Source organism: Tupaia chinensis, unplaced genomic scaffold (genome assembly GCF_000334495.1).
Source record: "Tupaia chinensis unplaced genomic scaffold, TupChi_1.0 Scaffold000161_4, whole genome shotgun sequence".
Taxonomy (NCBI): Eukaryota; Metazoa; Chordata; class Mammalia; order Scandentia; family Tupaiidae; genus Tupaia; species Tupaia belangeri.
In genome coordinates this window covers 442,540-460,371 of record NW_006159635.1, presented here as the reverse complement: position 1 = coordinate 460,371, position 17,832 = coordinate 442,540, and the positions used below count along the sequence as shown (strand labels likewise).

Below are 17,832 nucleotides of genomic sequence, written 5' to 3'. Positions count from 1 at the left end.
TCTCTCTCTCTCACACACACACACACACACACACTCTCACTCTCTCTCGCTCTCTTGCTCCCTCTCTCTGTCCTTCTCTGGTCAAATTAAAATAAATAAATAAAGTTAAATAAAATAATCATTAAAAAAAGAATTATTTGGGAACCAGCAGTTAGCGTAATGGCTATGTCGCTGGACTCCCACGTAGTTGACCGCGGTTCGTGTCCCGGACCCGGTGGCTTAAAACTCACGCCGGGCGCGTGTGCGTGCGTGCCCAAGATCCCGAGAGGAGAATGGAGGAGAAGGGATTGCGGCGTGACCATCCCCCCTGGGGGGTGATTTCTCGCTTTCTGTCTCTATGTCTCTCTCTGTCTGTCTGGCGAGCGCACGCGCCCTACAGTGAAAATCTCTCCAAAAAAAAAAAAGAATTATTTAAATAAAAATTGTTCAAAGAGACAAAAAAAAGGACACTACATTGTAGTAAAAGGGTTAATCTATTAAGAAGATATAATGCTTATAAATATCTATGTGCCTAACCCAGCAGCACCTAAATACATGAAGGAAAGACTGCTAGATCTAAAAAGAGAAATAGACTGCAACACACTAATTGTTGAGGACCTCAACACCCCACTATCTCCTCTGGACAGATCATCTAGACAAAAACTAAATAAAGAGAAAAAGGATCTAAATGAAACCATAAAACATACGGACTTAGCAGACATCTATAGAACTTTCCACCCCAAAACCACAAGATACACATTTTTCTCACCCTTACATAGAACTTTTTTGAAGACTGACCACATGATAGGGCATAAGGCAAGCCTCTACAGATTCAAAGGCATAGAAACTATATCCAGCATCTTCTCTAACCATGATGGAATTAAACTTGATTTTAATTTCAAGAGAAATTCTCAAAGACACACAAATACACAGAAACTAAATAACCTGCTCCTGAATGACTTCTTACTACTGAAGAAATAAAGACTGAAATCAAAAGATTCATGGAAGCCAATGACAATAAGGGCATGAGTCTCCATAGTCTTTGGGACACTGCAAAAGTAGTCACAAGAGGGAAGTTCATAGCAATTAGTGCACATAAGAAGAAGATGGAAAGAACGCAAATTGATCACCTAACATCGTGCCTCAGAGAATTGGAAAAGCTACAGCAAAAAATCCAAAAAACTCCAGGAGAAAGAAAATAATAAATATACAAGCAAAAATAAATGAAATAGAAAATAAACAAACTATACAGAAAATAAATGAAAGTAAAAGCCGATTCTTTGAAAAGATAAACAAAATTGATACACCACTAGTGAGACTTATTAAGAAGAAGAAAGAAAGGAACCAGATAAATCAAATTTGCAAGGAGGCTGACAATATAATGACAGACATAACAGAAATACAAAACATCATTAGAAGATACTATGAACAACTATATGCCAGCAAACAAAATCTGGATGAGATGGACAAATTTCTGGACACATACAATCTACAAAGATTGAGCCAGGAGGATATAGAAAATCTGAATAGGCCCATAACAATTCAGGAGATTGAATCAGTAATAAATAACCTACCAACAAAGAAAAGCCCTGGTCTTTATGGCTTCACCTCTGAATTCTCAACAAGATACTAGCAAATCGTATCCAACAACTTATAAAAAAGATTATACATCACGACCAGGTAGGTTTTATTCCAGGAATGCAAGGTTGGTTCAACATAAGCAGAACTATAAATATAATACACCATATTAACAGAAAGAAAGATAAAAACTATATGTACATATCAATTGATGCAGAAAAAGTATTTGATAAGAAACAACATCCCTTCATGATCAAGACTCTCAGCAAAATCGGCATAGAAGGGTTATTTCTCAACACAATAAAAGCTATATATGAAAAACCCATAGCAAACATCATCCTCAATGGAGAAAAGTTGAAAGCTTTCCCACTAAAAACAGGTACAAGACAAGAATGCCCACTTTCTCCACTCCTTTTCAATATAGTACTGGAAGTCCTTGCCAACACAATCAGAAAAGAGAATAAAATAAAAGGCATTCAAATAGAAAAAAAAATGAGGTGAAACTATCTCTATTTGCAGATGACATGGCTGCATACATAGAAGACCCAATGGTATCCATGAAAAAATTCCTGGAAGTAATGCATGAATACAGCAAAGTTGCAGGATACAAAATCAACATACAGAAATCTATAGCATTTCTATATACGAACAGCAGGCAGACTGAGAACTGAAAAATCTAATTCCATCCACCATAGCCACAAAAAGTATAAGATATCTAGGAATAAATCTAACCAAAGAAGTTAAAGACCTCCACAAGGAAAACTACAAGGAGCTAAAAAAAAGAAATTGAGAATGACATGAAAAAAGTAGAAATGCATCCCATGTTCCTGGGTTGGAAGAATTAATATAATCAAAATGGCAATCCTACCCAAATTAATTTACATATTGAATGCAATCCTAATCAAGGTACCAGAGACATTCTTCGCTGATCTAGAAAAAACAATCAAATAATTTGTCTGGAATCATAAAGGACCTCGTATTGCCAAAGCAATCCCCCACAAGAAGAGTGGAGTGGGTGACAACTGAAGACTATGTTGCTGCTGAAATCCAAATAGGCCCACTAGGTTGGCTGCAGCAGGGGGCAGATGCAAAAACTCACCCTTCCCTTAAAAGTGATATCCCAACATGCTCCACATCACTGGATCCCTAGAAATTTCACTGAAGTAGAAAGCCCCTGAATTTCAGTTATTTCCTACCCTCTGACATGTGAATGTTATCCCAATAAGTCCAAAGTGGTTGCTACTTCTCAATCGCAAAGTCCAATCAGAATAATGTCCTCAATGTAATGGACAAGTGGTATCTTGCAGAAAGCAAAGGCAATCAGGACCTCTGTACACTAAATTAAGACATAGGGATGCAGAGTTGACATAACCCTAAGGCAGGACATTGAAGGTGTGTTGCGGCCTTACTAGCTGAAAGCAAGCTGCTTCTGTGGGCGTTATTTGCTACAATAACAGCCCCACTTCTGAGTACCAATTCTCTATCTTAGTTTTGAGCTGCTATAACAGAATCCCTGAGATTGAGTAATTTACAAGGAACAAAAATTTATTTGACTCATTGTTCTAGAGGCTGTAAAGTCTAAGAGCTTGACACCTGCATCTGGCAAGCGCTTTCATCCTGTATTATCCCATGGCAGAAGGCAGAAGGCAGAAGGGACATGAACATGAATATGAGCATGAACATGAACATAAACATGAACAAGAAAGCCTGCTTTGGGACCAGCAGTTGGCATAATGACTATGTTGCTGGACTCCCATGTAGTCAACCGCAGTTCGAGTCCCAGACCTGGTGGCTTAAAGTCACGCCAGGTGCATGTGCGTGCATGCCCAAGATCCCGAGAGGAAAATGGAGAAGAAGGGATTGTGGCGTGCCCATCCCCCCAGGCAGTGATTTCTCGCTTTCTGTCTCTCTGTCTCTGTCTGTCTTCCTGGCGTGCACACGTGTCCTATAACAAAAACCTCTCAAAAAAAAAAAAGAAAGAAAGAAAGAAAAAGAAAGAAAGAAAGCCCACTTTTGAATGCTCTTTTTTTAAAGGCATCAAACCTATCCATGAATGTTGAATCCTCTGCCTAATCACCTTTTAAATCCCCACCTCCCAATACTGGTATGTTGCCATAGAATTTCAGCATGAGTTTTGAAGGGAACAAACATTCAAACCATAGCAGCTGGAAATACCAAAAGGAAAAATACTCAGATTCTAAAAGCTGAGACATGCAGAAATCTCTTGGGATAAAAAAGATAAAATAGGCCAGAGAGAAAGGAAAAAAATCTAAATATTTGATTATTTCCAAATTTCATATTTCATTTATATATATACGTGTGTGTATGTATAACACAAAGTATTCATTTTGAAACTTAAAGTCAAGTTTTAGTAATGCTGAAATAGTTTATATTTCACTAAACTTCTGAAAGATAACAATCATACCTCTCAACAAAATATATATTTAAAAATTTAAAACCTATTTGAAGACATCAAAAGGCAACCACGAGGAGGCAGAAACAGTGGATTAGACTCTTGAAAGCAACGAAATTACATCTACTGGGTGAAGTCCACATTTCCATGGCTTTTCCCCAGGAGCACTTCCTGTTCTACATTTGATGCAGGGGAGAGAGGATTCAAGAAGAAAAGCATGGCATAACTGAACCGAAAAGTCAATGTGTAGGGTTCAGCTCCCAAAATAGCAGGGGAGGGGTAAAATCCAATCAAGAAAGGAAAATTCCTCCCAAAATATACATATAAATTCAAATTCCAGGCTGACAGGACTAACAGATGGTGTGGTGGTTGAGGCATTGGGCTCCCACGTGGCCAACCATTGTTCAATCCCTGAACCTGGACGCTTGCTTTCTCACTGCCCATTCCACCCTCCATCTCTCTCTGGTGAGCACACATGCCTGACAGCAGATTAAAAGTAATGATAATAAATAAAGTTAAATAAATAATTATTTTTTTAATTCTGGGCTCTTTTTTTTTCTTTGTTTTTCTTTTTTTGGAGAGGTTTTTTGCTACAGGGCGCGTGCGCTCGCCAGCCAGACAGAGAGAGACAGAGAGATAGAAAGTGAGAAATCACCCCCCAGGGGGGATGGCCATGCCGCAATCCCTTCTCCTCCATTCTCCCCTCAGGATCTTGGGCATGCACGCACACGTGCCCGGCATGAGTTTTAAGCCACCAGGTCTGGGACTCAAACTGTGGTCGACTACATGGGAGTCCAGTGACATAGCCATTACGGTAACTGCTGGTCCCTGGGCTAACTCTTAAACTATGAAAACTCAAGCTCAGAAAAGGGAATAACTGGAAGTTGGAAACAACTAAGCAAAGAATTTATTTACTGCATACAATATAGGAAGCGAAGTGTGAAATTTGAATCCTACTAGGTTAGAGAGGCTTAGGAAACATTAAGCTCTTTGCAGAGATGTGGCAACCATGTCTAAAACCAAGTATACCTGAGGTAAAAGAGACAGGTCAGAAACTAAACTCTACTGCCAAACATCCAACAGTCAAGAGGAAGATAATATACTCTAAAGTCTCTACATACACAATGCAATAGGATAAAATTTATATTACGGTATTATTAAATCACTGTGCATATAACAAAAAAATTACTATACATCTCAAAATGTCTAGTAAAGTGACCAAAAATCAAAGAAAAATAAAAGCAGTCAATAAAAACAGTTCCTGGGGCTGGCAGGTGGCGTGGTGGTCAAGGCTGATGGACTCCCACATGGCCAACAGCAGTTCAAGTCCCTGGACCTGGCAGCTTGCGTTCTCTCCCCCCCACCCCCGATCCAATTTAAATAAATAAAGTTAATAAATAATTTTTAAAAAAACAGTTCCTGACATAGCCTACATGTTGTAATTAGCAAACTAAGACTTTAAGAAAGCTATGATAAATATGTTTAAAAAGGAAAAGTAAAATTAAATCATAATCTCAACAGAGCAATAGAAACTATGAGGAAAAAAAATGAAACTCTACAACAGAAATTTACAATATCTGAAATAAAAATGTCACTGAATGAATGTAAGATCATATTGGAGAATAAAAAGTTATTATACTTGAAGCTATATCAATAGAAATTCATTCTGAGAAAAAGAGAAAAACATTTCAGGAAAAAATGAGCAGCGCTTCAATGGCAAGTAGGACAAGGCCAAGTAGTGTAACCACGTGCAATTGGAGTCCCAGCTAGAGAAGAGAAATCGCATTAAAAAATCAAAACATGGGAAGAAACGGAGCATCCTGTGCTTTGCCGTGGTAGTGTCCCCGCTCTACTTTGAACAGCTGAAGCTCAGCTGCACCAACTGGAGCTGGATCTCTTTTCTGCCTCTAAATTTCAATCTGGGATCTCAGGCCAATTGCATTTTAAATGCTCTCATTGGCTGGCAGGTGGCGTGGTGGTTAAGGGCGCTGGACTCTCACATGGCCAACCATGGTTCAGGTTCCAGACCTGATGACTTGCTTTCTCTCCCCGCCCCCATCTGGTCAACTGAAATAAATAAATAGATAAATAAAATTAAATAAGATAATTCTTTTTTTAAAAATTAATGTTCTCAGATGTGGAGGGGAGACACATGATTAAAAGAAACATATATTATTTTCTGAATATCTTCCCTATCCTTTGCATTTCTAAATGAAGACCTGAAATGTTTATTTAAAAGGGCAACATGATATGAGAAACCCTCCATTTCTGTGCCTCTCTGCTCTCTCACACTTCCATTACAGTATCCCCATACCGTGCTTTAATATGTTAGCACAAACTCATGGAACAGAATGTCAAGTGAGATTATCTTATCCTGGAATTGAGGCCAATGCCCAAAGAAGAGAACCAAAAATATCTCACATTTTAAAAAGACCCTAACCCCACTAGATGAGCTACTCACGTCCCCACAGGGATGCTCAGGCCAATTGCATTTTAAATGCTCGCATTGGCTGGCAGGTGGCGTGGTGGTTAAGGGCGCTGGACTCTCACATGGCCAACCATGGTTCAGGTTCCAGACCTGATGACTTGCTTTCTCTCCCCGCCCCCATCTGGTCAACTGAAATAAATAAATAGATAAATAAAATTAAATAAGATAATTCTTTTTTTAAAAATTAATGTTCTCAGATGTGGAGGGGAGACACATGATTAAAAGAAACATATATTATTTTCTGAATATCTTCCCTATCCTTTGCATTTCTAAATGAAGACCTGAAATGTTTATTTAAAAGGGCAACATGATATGAGAAACCCTCCATTTCTGTGCCTCTCTGCTCTCTCACACTTCCATTACAGTATCCCCATACCGTGCTTTAATATGTTAGCACAAACTCATGGAACAGAATGTCAAGTGAGATTATCTTATCCTGGAATTGAGGCCAATGCCCAAAGAAGAGAACCAAAAATATCTCACATTTTAAAAAGACCCTAACCCCACTAGATGAGCTACTCACGTCCCCACAGGGATTACTGAGCAGCATTCGGTCCGAACAGCCCCAACCAAGAAACAAACGCACTCCGTCCCAAAATGGAAAAGGACCCCTGGGGAGGAATAAGTCATCGGCCTGGTAGGGCATGCAGGGCCTGTCAGGAGAGGCTATTATTTCCTCCCTTCCCCACTGGAGACGGAAGGGAGATGCATTCCCTCCTGCCAAGCTAAGTAAAGACGGCTCCAGGAGAAACCACGGCATCTTAGCAAAGGAAAAACAGTTTCTCCTGCCAGGAACGAAAGGACGCCTACAGAACTGTGGAGGCCCCCAATTCCAGTGCTGTTTTGTATTTAAATGTTGGGGGTCTCATTGTGGGGAAACAGAGACAATGTGAAGTCACCATGATAACCACCTTCGGTGTACAGCTCTGTAGCATTGCACTGTGCCGACATGGCCACTGTCGACCTCTCATCCTACGTCAGGACTGTCATTGGTTTCTGTACCCCGGGATCATCACTCACATGAGACAGATCTGAGAAGAGGGTCTGGGAGCCCATGAAGGGATGTCCTCGACAGACCTTGACCTCCACAACGAGGGACAAGTAGGCTTGCCATGACTGCCCTCCAGCTGGGCAGAAACTCTGAACAGAGACAGGTGCTAAATTCTGACCTACAGTTTCCTAGAGACAGGCCTGCTGGGACGGTCTGTTTTGCGGGGGCCTGAGAAACTGTATGGTATAGTCGGTGTGTGAGGATTTGGAAGGCAAATCTCTACAAAACAGAGAGGATGTGGAAGAAGACTTGGGCATCTGGTAACTCCACATGAAGGAACATGGAGACTCGGGGAGAGACAGACACCATGAAGCCAGTCAGGCAGCCATATAACCAAGCAGTAGCAGTCCCAGCCAGGGGAAGAATCAGAGAGGATACTGTGGGGTACCAGGATGAGACACAGCTACTCTTCAGGGGAGTTCCTCAGGGGCAGAGGGTCCAGGGGAACACGACGTGGAAACACCACCAGCATCAAACTACACTAGATGGACCTCTGCCTCTGTCCCTTCTTCCCCACTCCACACAGAAAACACCCAGGTTTAGGTGAGACTCAGGGAGGAGACGTCAAAAGCCGGACCACCTTTTTCCAGCTGGCTTGAGGTAAGGGTAGGAAGCAAACTTGGAACTGAGGCTAAAAATTTTTAAATAGACCAAACTGATTCTTAAGTACTAAAATTGGGCTACTCTAATAAAGATCGCAAGAAAAGTTGTTGAATCTTGATAAAATAAATAAATAAATGATTATCAAATGGGAACAAGTCTTACAGTGTGTTATAAGAAGAAATTCAAAACTTTATATTCCAACAAGATGTAGTTTCTCGGTAGTAAACTTGTTACCTACGTGAGGGTACATGTGCTGTGAGAGGGGTGAGAATGGAGAGCAGCTACCTGGAAATAAAGGGTCTGGGAACTGAAGGGATTTTTTGAGGAAGTTTTTTATGAGAGTTTTGTTTGTTTGTTTTGTTGTTGTTGTTTTGCTATAGGGCACGTGCGCTTGCCAGACAGACAGAGAGAGACAGAGAGACAGAGAGACAGAAGGCGAGAAATCACCCCCCCCCAGGGGGGATGGCCACACCGCAATCCCTTCTCCTCCATTCTCCTCTCGGGATCTTGGGCACACACGCACACGTGCCCAGCATGAGTTTAAGCCACAGGTCCGGGACTTGAACCGCGGTCGACTACATGGGAGTCTAGCGACATAGCCATTACGCTAACTGCTGGTCCCAAGGAATTTTTTTTAAAGGTTATTGCAGTGCTCAGGGAGCTGGATCCCAAATGACCAAGCATGGTTCAATCCCCTGCCTTGACATCTTGAAAACACACCAGGCATGTGTGCATGTGTGCCTCAAACTTTGACAGGAAGCAGAAATGGAGAAGAAAACCCTGCAACATGACCGTGTCCCACAGGGGAGCATTTTTTCCTCTCTCTCTCTTCCTCTCTCTCTCTCCCCCACCCCCTTTATCTCTCTCCCTCTTCCCCTCACCCCCAGAAATTAAAAGAAAAATGTATTCTAGACCAAATAGACCTAGCACATTTACAGAACATTCCATGAAATACTTACAAAATATACTTTCCTTTCAACTGTACATTAAACATTCCCCAGGATAGATCACACGTTAGCCAAAAAAACAAGTCTTAGCCAAGGTAAGAAAATCCAGTTCATATCAAAGATCTTTTCTGACCACACTAGTATAAAACTAGAAAGCAATATTAGGAGGAACTATGGAAAATTCACGAATGTATGAAAAGTAAACAATATGTTCCTGAACAACCAATGGGTCAAAGAAGGAATTAAAAGGGAAATTTTAAAATATCTGAGACAAAGAAAAATGGAAACACAACATACCAAAAGGTATGAGATGCAGAAAAAGCAGAGATGGGGAAATTTATGCAAAAAAAAAATGCCTACATCAAAATATAAGAAGGTCTCAGGGTCAGCAGACAGTGTAGTGGTTAAGGCGCTGGACTCCCACATGGCCGACATTGGTTCAATTTCCAGGCTTGGCAACTTGAAACTCAATGCCAGGAGCATATGCATGCATTCCCAAAATCCTAAGAGGAAAATGAAGAAGGGATTGTGGTGTGGCCTCCCCCCCCAGGGGTGATTTCTCACTTCCTCTCTCTCTCTCTCTCTCTCTCTCTCTCTCTCTCTCTCTCTCTCTCTCTCTCTCTCTCTCTGCTTCCTATAGCAAAAATCTCTCTAAATAAATAAATGAAAAGCTCTCAAATAAACAACCAAATGACACACTTCAGGGAACTAGAAAAATAAGAACTAGGCCCAAAATTAGCAGAAGGAAAAAAAAAAAAAAAAGATCAAAGCAGAAATAAATGAAATAGAGGCTAGAAAAAAATAGAAAAAATAACAATGAAATGAAATTTTAGTTTTTTTAAAAAGTAAACCAACTCAACAAGCTTTTAGTTAAACTAACTAAAAAGAAAGAGAGGGAGGAGAGAAAGAGAGAGAGAGAGAAGACTCAAACAAAACCAGAGATGAAGTCAAGCATTAAAACTGTATCACAGAAGAAAAGCTCATAAGAGACTAATATCAACTATTACATGCCAACAAATTAGATAGCCTAGAAGAAATAGATAAATTCCTAAACACATACAACAACCAAGATTGAATTATGAAGGAACAGAACATCTGAACAGACCAATTATGAGTAATAAAAACTCCCCCTTCAAAGAAAAGTCCAGGACCTATCCATAATTTCTCTCCTAGGTATATATCCAAGGGAATTGAAAACACAGGTCCACATGAAAACTTGTATAGAGTCTTTATTCAAAACAGCAAAATCTGGGGAAACAACCCAAAAGTCTATCAATTGATGAATAAATACAATAAATTTTCATACAAATGAATATGTTTATGTTTACCTATTAAAAAGAAATGAAGTACTGACTCCTGCTTCAACAAGGATGAACCATGAAAATGTTAGGCTGAGTGAAAGAGGCAGACACCAAAAGCTACATGTTAAATGATTCCCCTTATATGAAATGTGCAGAATAGGTACATATATCAAGACAGAAGGTAGGCCAGTGGTTCTGAGGGCTGGAGAGGGGAGAGTGAAGGGGGACTGACTGCTGCTGGGTATGGTGTTTCCTGTAGGGCGATGAAATGTTCTGTAATTAGATAGCAGTGAGGGTTGCAGGACTGTGAATTACACTAAAAACCACTGCACTGCACACTCTAAAGGCATGAATTTTACGACATATAAATCGTATCTCAATTTTTTAAATGATAGTACTCCTGTAAAACATAAAGCCTAACTGTAGTCAATGACCTCCCGCTAAAGATGACCGGACAGGCTGGGTTCATTACTTATTGAAGCAAAGGAACACCTGTGGGAACCTTGGGACGCCTCCATAAGAAGATAGCAGAAAGGGGGGACCAGCAGTTAGCGTAATGGCTATGTCGCTGGACTCCCATGTAGTCGACCGCAGTTCGAGTCCTGGACCCGGTGGCATAAAACTCATGCCGGGCACGTGTGTGTGCGTGCCCAAGATCCCGAGAGAAGAATGGAGGAGAAGGGATTGCAGCGTGGCCATCCCCCCTGGGGGGTGATTTCTCGCTTTCTATCTCTCTGTCTCTCTCTGTCTGGCTGGCAAGCGCACGCGCCCTATAGCAAAAAAAAAAAAAAAAAAAACTCTCCGAAACAAAAAGAGGAAGATAGCAGAAAGGGTTTCAGTTTGGGTTCGTGGTGGGTGATCTTGAGAGGTTAAGGAAGCCAAGCTGAGTTCTAGATTGGATGCCATCGTTGATCAGGTTGGTAATTCTAGGGCTGGGTAACTTACTAACTTATATCTACTAGGAAGAGAGAGTGTACTGAGCCATAAGATGTAATTACTATGAAAAAAACTAACAATAAAAAGCTGTAGGTCCTCCTCATATTAGCCAGGATAGAGAACTGTTTGGCCATTTGGGGGACTTAGAGGACATTCTTTGTTTTCCTTGTGTTCATACATATTAACCGAGGGGTCTTATTCTTGCCTTGACCCATCATGGCACACAGTGGCCCTGTGTGACTGTAATGTCCTGTGACCAGAACACATTAGAACACAAGGCCTCACTGACAGTCCCAGGACAGGGCATTCATAGTCAAGGGTTACAAGGCATCAAATAGTTGAAAAATAAAAATATATTTGATAAAAGTCACTATCAACTTATTTTTTAAATTAATAAACATATGGGGAAATAACTTCTTTACACTGTAAAAGGATACCTGTCTCAGTGTCACCACAATTCTAGCATCATAAAACACCACGAATTCGTCATCTTGCAGGGGAGCTCCACCCTGGGTCTTGCTGGGCTGGAGTCATGGCGTCAACAGGGCTATGTTCCTTCTGAGGTTCTCCAGGAGCTTCTTTTCCTTGTTTCTCCAGCTTCTAGAAGCCATTTGCACCGCTGAGAATTGCCTGGTCCCCTGCCTTGAAAGCCAGCAACAGAGCTGAGATCTCCTCACTGCCTCACTCTTCTTTTCTCTCTCCCGTTCAGCAACCCCAGTGATCACAGAGGGTCCCTCCAGGCAGCCCAGCATAATCTTCCCATCTTGAGGTTCTCTGATCAGCACCCTTACCTTTGCCAGGTAACCTATCTTATTCCCAGGTGCCAGGGATTAGAATGTGGACTTCTTTCTGGGATCACAGATTATTCTTCTACCACAGAATATGAATAAAGCTATAGCAAATGTCAAAAGCTTTTGTTTTGAAATCAGAACTGAGACAAGAATGCCCACTATCACGGCTTCAGTTCAACACTGCAGTAAAATTTTCTAATCATCAATGAATGCTCCTTGAACTACACCACAGTACCAGATTCTAAAATACGAGCAATGGTCCTAAAAATGACAATCTAGGGCCAGCCAGGTGGTACAATGGTTGGGTGGCTGGATCCCACATGGCCAACTGCATGGTTCAAGTCCCACAGCCAGGACTTTCTCACTTTCTCTCTCTCCCCTGTCTCTTTCTCTGGCAAGTGCATGTTCCCTATAGCATAAACAACTAAATAAATACATTAAAAGAAAAAAAAAAAAAAAGACCATCTACTCGCAGCTCGCACACAGGGCTGCTAATTGTGCTGTACCTCCTGCCTGACGGGGACGCCATGGTGGACGCTGTCCATACAACACCGTGCTCTCCCCACAGATCCGAGACAAGGGCATGCAGTCCTCCTCAGTAAACTGTATCATTTGCAGCCGCCACAACTGGTGGGCGAGGGTTGGCACATGAGATGAGACCTGTGTACCAATTGTGATCTAAACAATTAAAGCCCGATCTATAATGACAAGAACAGTCGGTTCCTTTTGCTCTAAACCACACACAGCGAAGTGGAAGTGGGGTGTTTTACAACCAGAAGATTTAATTTCCTAAAGATGCCACAAACCTTTCAATTAGTACTTAATAAACCTCTCAGGGCAGTGAAATAATTTTCCCTAGACTCATTTCATTCTTGATACAAAAAGCGCAACCTATAATTAGCAGCACAGTCCGCTTAAACTAACATCTTCCATATGCTTAATATATGTACTTAATATATAAACATGTAACTATTTAAACTTTAAACATGTATTTGAGTTAAGAGACATACTAAGATATATACCAATCTGTAGTCCCTAAAGATTAAACACCAGAGTGAAGGTATTCCAGGAGTAGTTTTTTTTTAATTATTTATTTAATTTTATTTATTTATTTTTTAATTTGACCAGAGAGAGACAGAGAGAGGGAAAGTGAGAAAACAAGCCACCAGGTCCAGGATTTGAACCGCGATTGGTCATGTGGTAGTCCAGGGCCTCAACCACTATGCCACCCACTGGCCCCTCCAGGACTGATTAAGGAAACTAGTTAATGACATAAGCTTGAATACTTGCTACCAGCTTGAATACTTGTTTCCATTCATAAAGAAAACAAATTGAAAAATTCAAGCAAATATAAGCTATATTAGTTCTCAAAATAATTGTTAAACCAGATTAGAAAAGTAAATGTTCGTTCAATTCTAAGTTATCTAAATCTTTCTAAACCATCTGAAATGATCCAAAGCAGAAATCCTAATAGTACTGTTCCTAGAATCCAGGTCCCTTGCACCTGTATGTCTGCTCTGGAAGATGCTGAACCCCACTACGTGAATTATGAAAACAGACGACTTCATTCTCCAACTTTGTGATGCAGTTTGAAAATGACGACCCCCAGGCAGGTCTGCTTTTCCACTTCACGAGGAAATTCTTTCTTACTCCATCTTAACCCTGTTCTCTTCAGGGGAGGGGAAAATCATAGATCATCCTGTGAGGCCCTTTTATAGATACTGAACATCAGGTACCACTCAGGGAATGGAAAAAAAAAAAAAAGACTCATTTCTAAAATTAGGCAAGCAGAGCCTAGCTTTCACCACAAACCACCTTAGCTCAATGTAAAAAAAGCCCCTAAGTGAGACAGATAAAATTTAAATGTTCTTGTAGCTGAGTTTAATAGGTAGAATTTTAAAACGCTGATGAAAAGTTTTTTTGGTTGTTTTTGTTTGGTTGGTTAGTTGGTTTTGATTGGGGAGTTGTTTTGTTTTTGTTTTCTTTTTCTCTCTCCATTTTTGGGGGGAGTTTTGGGCTTGTTCGGCTGTTTCCTCCCCTCTCAAACATCTAGAAAATATTGAACATTAAGAAAAACGTGGGAAAGGATCGTGGCAGTGGGCTATCCTTGTTTCCGGATGAAGCCAGTTTGTCCCTCCTCTGCACCGAGCCTTCCTCTGGCTCCTCCTCACATCTACAGAGAAGCTCCTTAGAGAGACCCCTCCGGCCTGCGAGACGTGACTCGCTCCTGCTCCTGCTGTGACCTCCTCTCATTGCACTGCCGGGTCAGCGACCCTCCTCACACGGGCTCTTCCGCTGTCCTTAAACAGGCCGAGCTCGTACATGCCTCAGGACCTTAGCATCTGCCACACTGCTTCTTCCTGAAATGCCTTCCCGGAGGCCAAGCGAGTCCTTCCTTCTGTCACCTGAGCCCCTGCTCAAACATCACCCACTCCAGACCTTAGCATCTGCCACACTGCTTCTTCCTGAAATGCCTTCCCGGAGGCCAAGCGAGTCCTTCCTTCTGCGTCACCCGAGCCCCTGCTCAAACATCGCCCACTCCAGAGGCACTCCCCTACAGCCCTAGCTAAGCCAGCCCCTGCCATGTTCCTGGTAAGGCTTTTTACTGCGATCCCTCGCTGTCGCTGAAATGTAAGTTCCGGGAGGCTAGGGAGGGGCGAAACACCCCAATAGTTCCTGGCACTCAGAAAATACTCAATAAATGTGTAAGTGCTTGAAATACGTGTGATTTCAATAGAGGGGGAAATCACAGACATGCCTTTCAGGTCAGTCCCCAAGTCCCTACGTTAGTTTCTAGCCCTCTACAATCATATCACCCCTTTATTTTATTCCCCTCACCCCAGTGGTGCAGTCAACCCTGCAAGTCATCTGAGAAGTGGTCAAAGTCCTTTGACTGTGATACATCTGAATTATGACATCATAAGATCGCCAAGGAGTGACTGAATTCACCAGGGGAAGACAGTCCCACGTGGGAGTCCAGAGCCTTAACCACCGTGCCACCTGCCAGCCCCAGGTGTGGGTTTTTAAGGCGTGCTTACAGTACACAACAGCCAAATCAAGGTGCGCCCACATTCTTCTTCTCGGATTAACATTACAATATATTATGCACATTTAATAAGTCTCCTTTGTTTTAATTGGTGTTAAAGGGCCTGTATTTCACTGTGCTGTGGTGTATCTCTGAGGAGCCTCTTTGTCTTACGTACCTGCATTTCGGCGTTCAGGAATCCCCACTCCCACCGTCCTGGAGCTGTTCCTGGCATCTGCCATTCTCTGCCTCTCCGTCTACGGCTCCCTGCAGTGTGGACGTCTGGTTCAGGTTGAGCCGGGACACAGGCGTCTGCCCTTCAGTCTGGCTTACTGCACTCAGCACCTGTCTCCTGCGCTCCCCCACTCCCACGGCAGGAGTGGTGTTATTGATAACCAGGTGTGTGCCCTGGTGTCCGGGCACCTCGTTTTCCCAGCCCATTCATCATCACACCGGCCATCAGCTCTTGCAGGTCCTCGCGAGTTCCCAGGCCTCCACGAGATGGTGGCGAGAGGACAAACGCTTCCTTCTCTCTTCTAAGCATAAGCTGGGCCAGGAAAGAACATTCTAGGGATCTGAATTTTGCCGCAGGCGGAAAGGCCGCCTTGAGGAAGTCTGGGAGGAGATGAACAAACGAGACCAGCGCTTGCGACTCGGGGCTTCGGGGGTCACGAGCCAGCGCTCGGCAGGGCTGCGGGGAAAGGGCGCTCTGCACCCATGTGCCTTCCCGGCTGCCTGCGCCCCCACCCCGAGTGCCCCCAGCCTGTCCGTGAACCCCAAGCGTCTGGCACCTTTGCTGTTCGTATTCTCTCTCTCCGTCGTCACCCCACAGTACCCCGAGGCCAGGGTCCTTGCGGGAGCCGTAACTGAAGTCCCGCGACACTAAGACGAGTGGCCGCCCGAGCAGGGGCTCCGCAGCTGCTGTACCCTCTGCAGGGCTCCCTGCCACCGGCGTGTGGGCACACCGCCTGGCTGACCACCTCCCGGCCTCCTGGCTTCCCTTCCTATTCCTGCCCTTGCCCCCGACCTCCGACCCCTGACCCCTGACCCCCAGCACCTGGTAGACGCGGCGCCCCACCGCCCCCACGCAGCCTGGCGCAGAGCGGGCGGAGCGCAGTGAAGGCTGGTCTGGAGCGCCCTGTGCTGGGGCTGCCCCTTCCCGTGGAGGCTGAGCACTGACTGGGGTGAGGAGAACATTTCCCCCAGGGTGACTTAGGACCGCTGTGCGGAGATCGATCCTGCTACCTGTCGAGCTGCCTCACCGCGCCCCTGCTGGGCCATGCTGCCACTCTGCAGGCCACTGCCCCATGCCCGCCGCCTGGGCCAGGCCAAAGCTGTGGGATCATCCTCCAAGCAAAGAGACTATGCCTCTCTGACTTGGAGACACTGGGTGCACCCACAGATCCCCCCTCTTCCTGGAAACCCAGAGGGAGGAGTTCAGGGGTGACCGGCAAGGACAATGGGCGGCTGCCCCCACCCCCGGGGCTGACCCGCCAACCTCCCCATTCCTGGCCAGCCCTACCTGAGCCTCTGCTGTGAGGACCACGTCTTCCCCTGGGGCTCCTCGGTGCCTCACACAGACTCTGCCCCGTTTGATAGGCACAGGCAGCCATGTCCCAACCCCAGGTGTAGCCACCCCTGGGCCCTCGCTAAAGCCGCACAGGGAGCTCACGTGTTCTGGACCCCCATGCCTTTGAACAATAATCCAGGCTAAACAGCACTCAGATTACTCTGAACTGAGCCCAGCAGGCAGAACCCGGCAAGGAGGACGGAAAGCTGAGAGCAAGCTGAGGTCACCAAGCCTGGCCAGTTCACATGAGCCCACCAAATCCCCTTTTCCTTGGGCAGGAAAGCTACTGGACCTGCAGCCTCCTGTGAGACACTTGCTCCTCTTCTAGAGACAGCTGGTCCAGGTGTCCACGCTCCCTCAGTCGTTCTGTTCTGGGAACATCCTAGGCGCAGTCCATGGTGCCCTTCCTGGACATACCAGGTCACAGGCTGGACGCCACCCCCCAGTCTCCTCGCTCTCCCAACTGCCACCATCCCAAGGGTGTAGACAGAGCAGATCTAGACTAGACATTTCAAGTAATAGAAAGAGTTGATATCACATGACCACCGGTAATTGGAACCAAATACGAACTCCTACTCTTATGGTATTCTATGAGTTTATTATTTATTATTTCCATGAGTGAGAGAAAGAGAAAGGGAGACAGAGACAGAGAGCCAGCACCCCTAACAGGGCCCCAACTCTACCATCCACCCCTGTCTCTGCCTGCCTCAGATCATGAGCACATGTGACTGATATCATCTGCCTGCCTCAGATCATGAGCACATGTGACCGATATCATCCGGAGGTCTCTGGATGCAAACCCAGAACCTTCCCATGTGCGTCAGCCTCGCTGAGTGCAGGTCCACTGCAGTGCCTCTCTCTGGCCTTTGGAGCGCTGTGACCACCGTCCGCCTGGTACTCTCCAGCCTCTTCCTCTGAGCCTCTCGTGTCATGGCCTCCCTCCTGCTCTCCTCCACCCCACCCCACCCCCGAGGCGTGTTGCTGCCTCCCTCGGAGTTCACTCTTCCTCTTTTCCAGGTGGTAACCCTGAGGCTTCACCTGCCACCCGCACAGTGGAGCTTCGCGTTACCCTTAAGCGTAGCCGTAGCGGATCTCTCCCACAGAGAAGCCTGTCATACATAGCGTTGCTTTTATTCACGGGAGCCAGAAA

The 17,832-nt window shown here is 44.2% G+C and overlaps 2 long non-coding RNA genes across 3 annotated transcripts in view; one reads left to right on the top strand and one right to left on the bottom strand.

Moving 5' to 3' along the window:
- LOC114007380 (uncharacterized) overlaps positions 1–16,176 on the bottom strand; it is a 78,156-nt gene extending 61,980 nt beyond the window's left edge. The window contains exons 1-2 of one of the 2 annotated variants that reach the window (XR_003549019.1): positions 15,904–16,176; positions 15,291–15,379 (exon numbers count right to left, since the gene is read on the bottom strand). This is a non-coding gene — a long non-coding RNA (uncharacterized LOC114007380). The other variant, XR_003549018.1, reaches the window with a different exon arrangement.
- LOC102496214 (uncharacterized) lies at positions 11,923–14,467 on the top strand. The gene is made up of 3 exons (XR_334189.3): positions 11,923–12,096; positions 13,574–13,700; positions 14,397–14,467. It is a non-coding gene; the product is annotated as an uncharacterized LOC102496214 (long non-coding RNA).
- Positions 16,177–17,832: the final 1,656 nt, after the last annotated feature.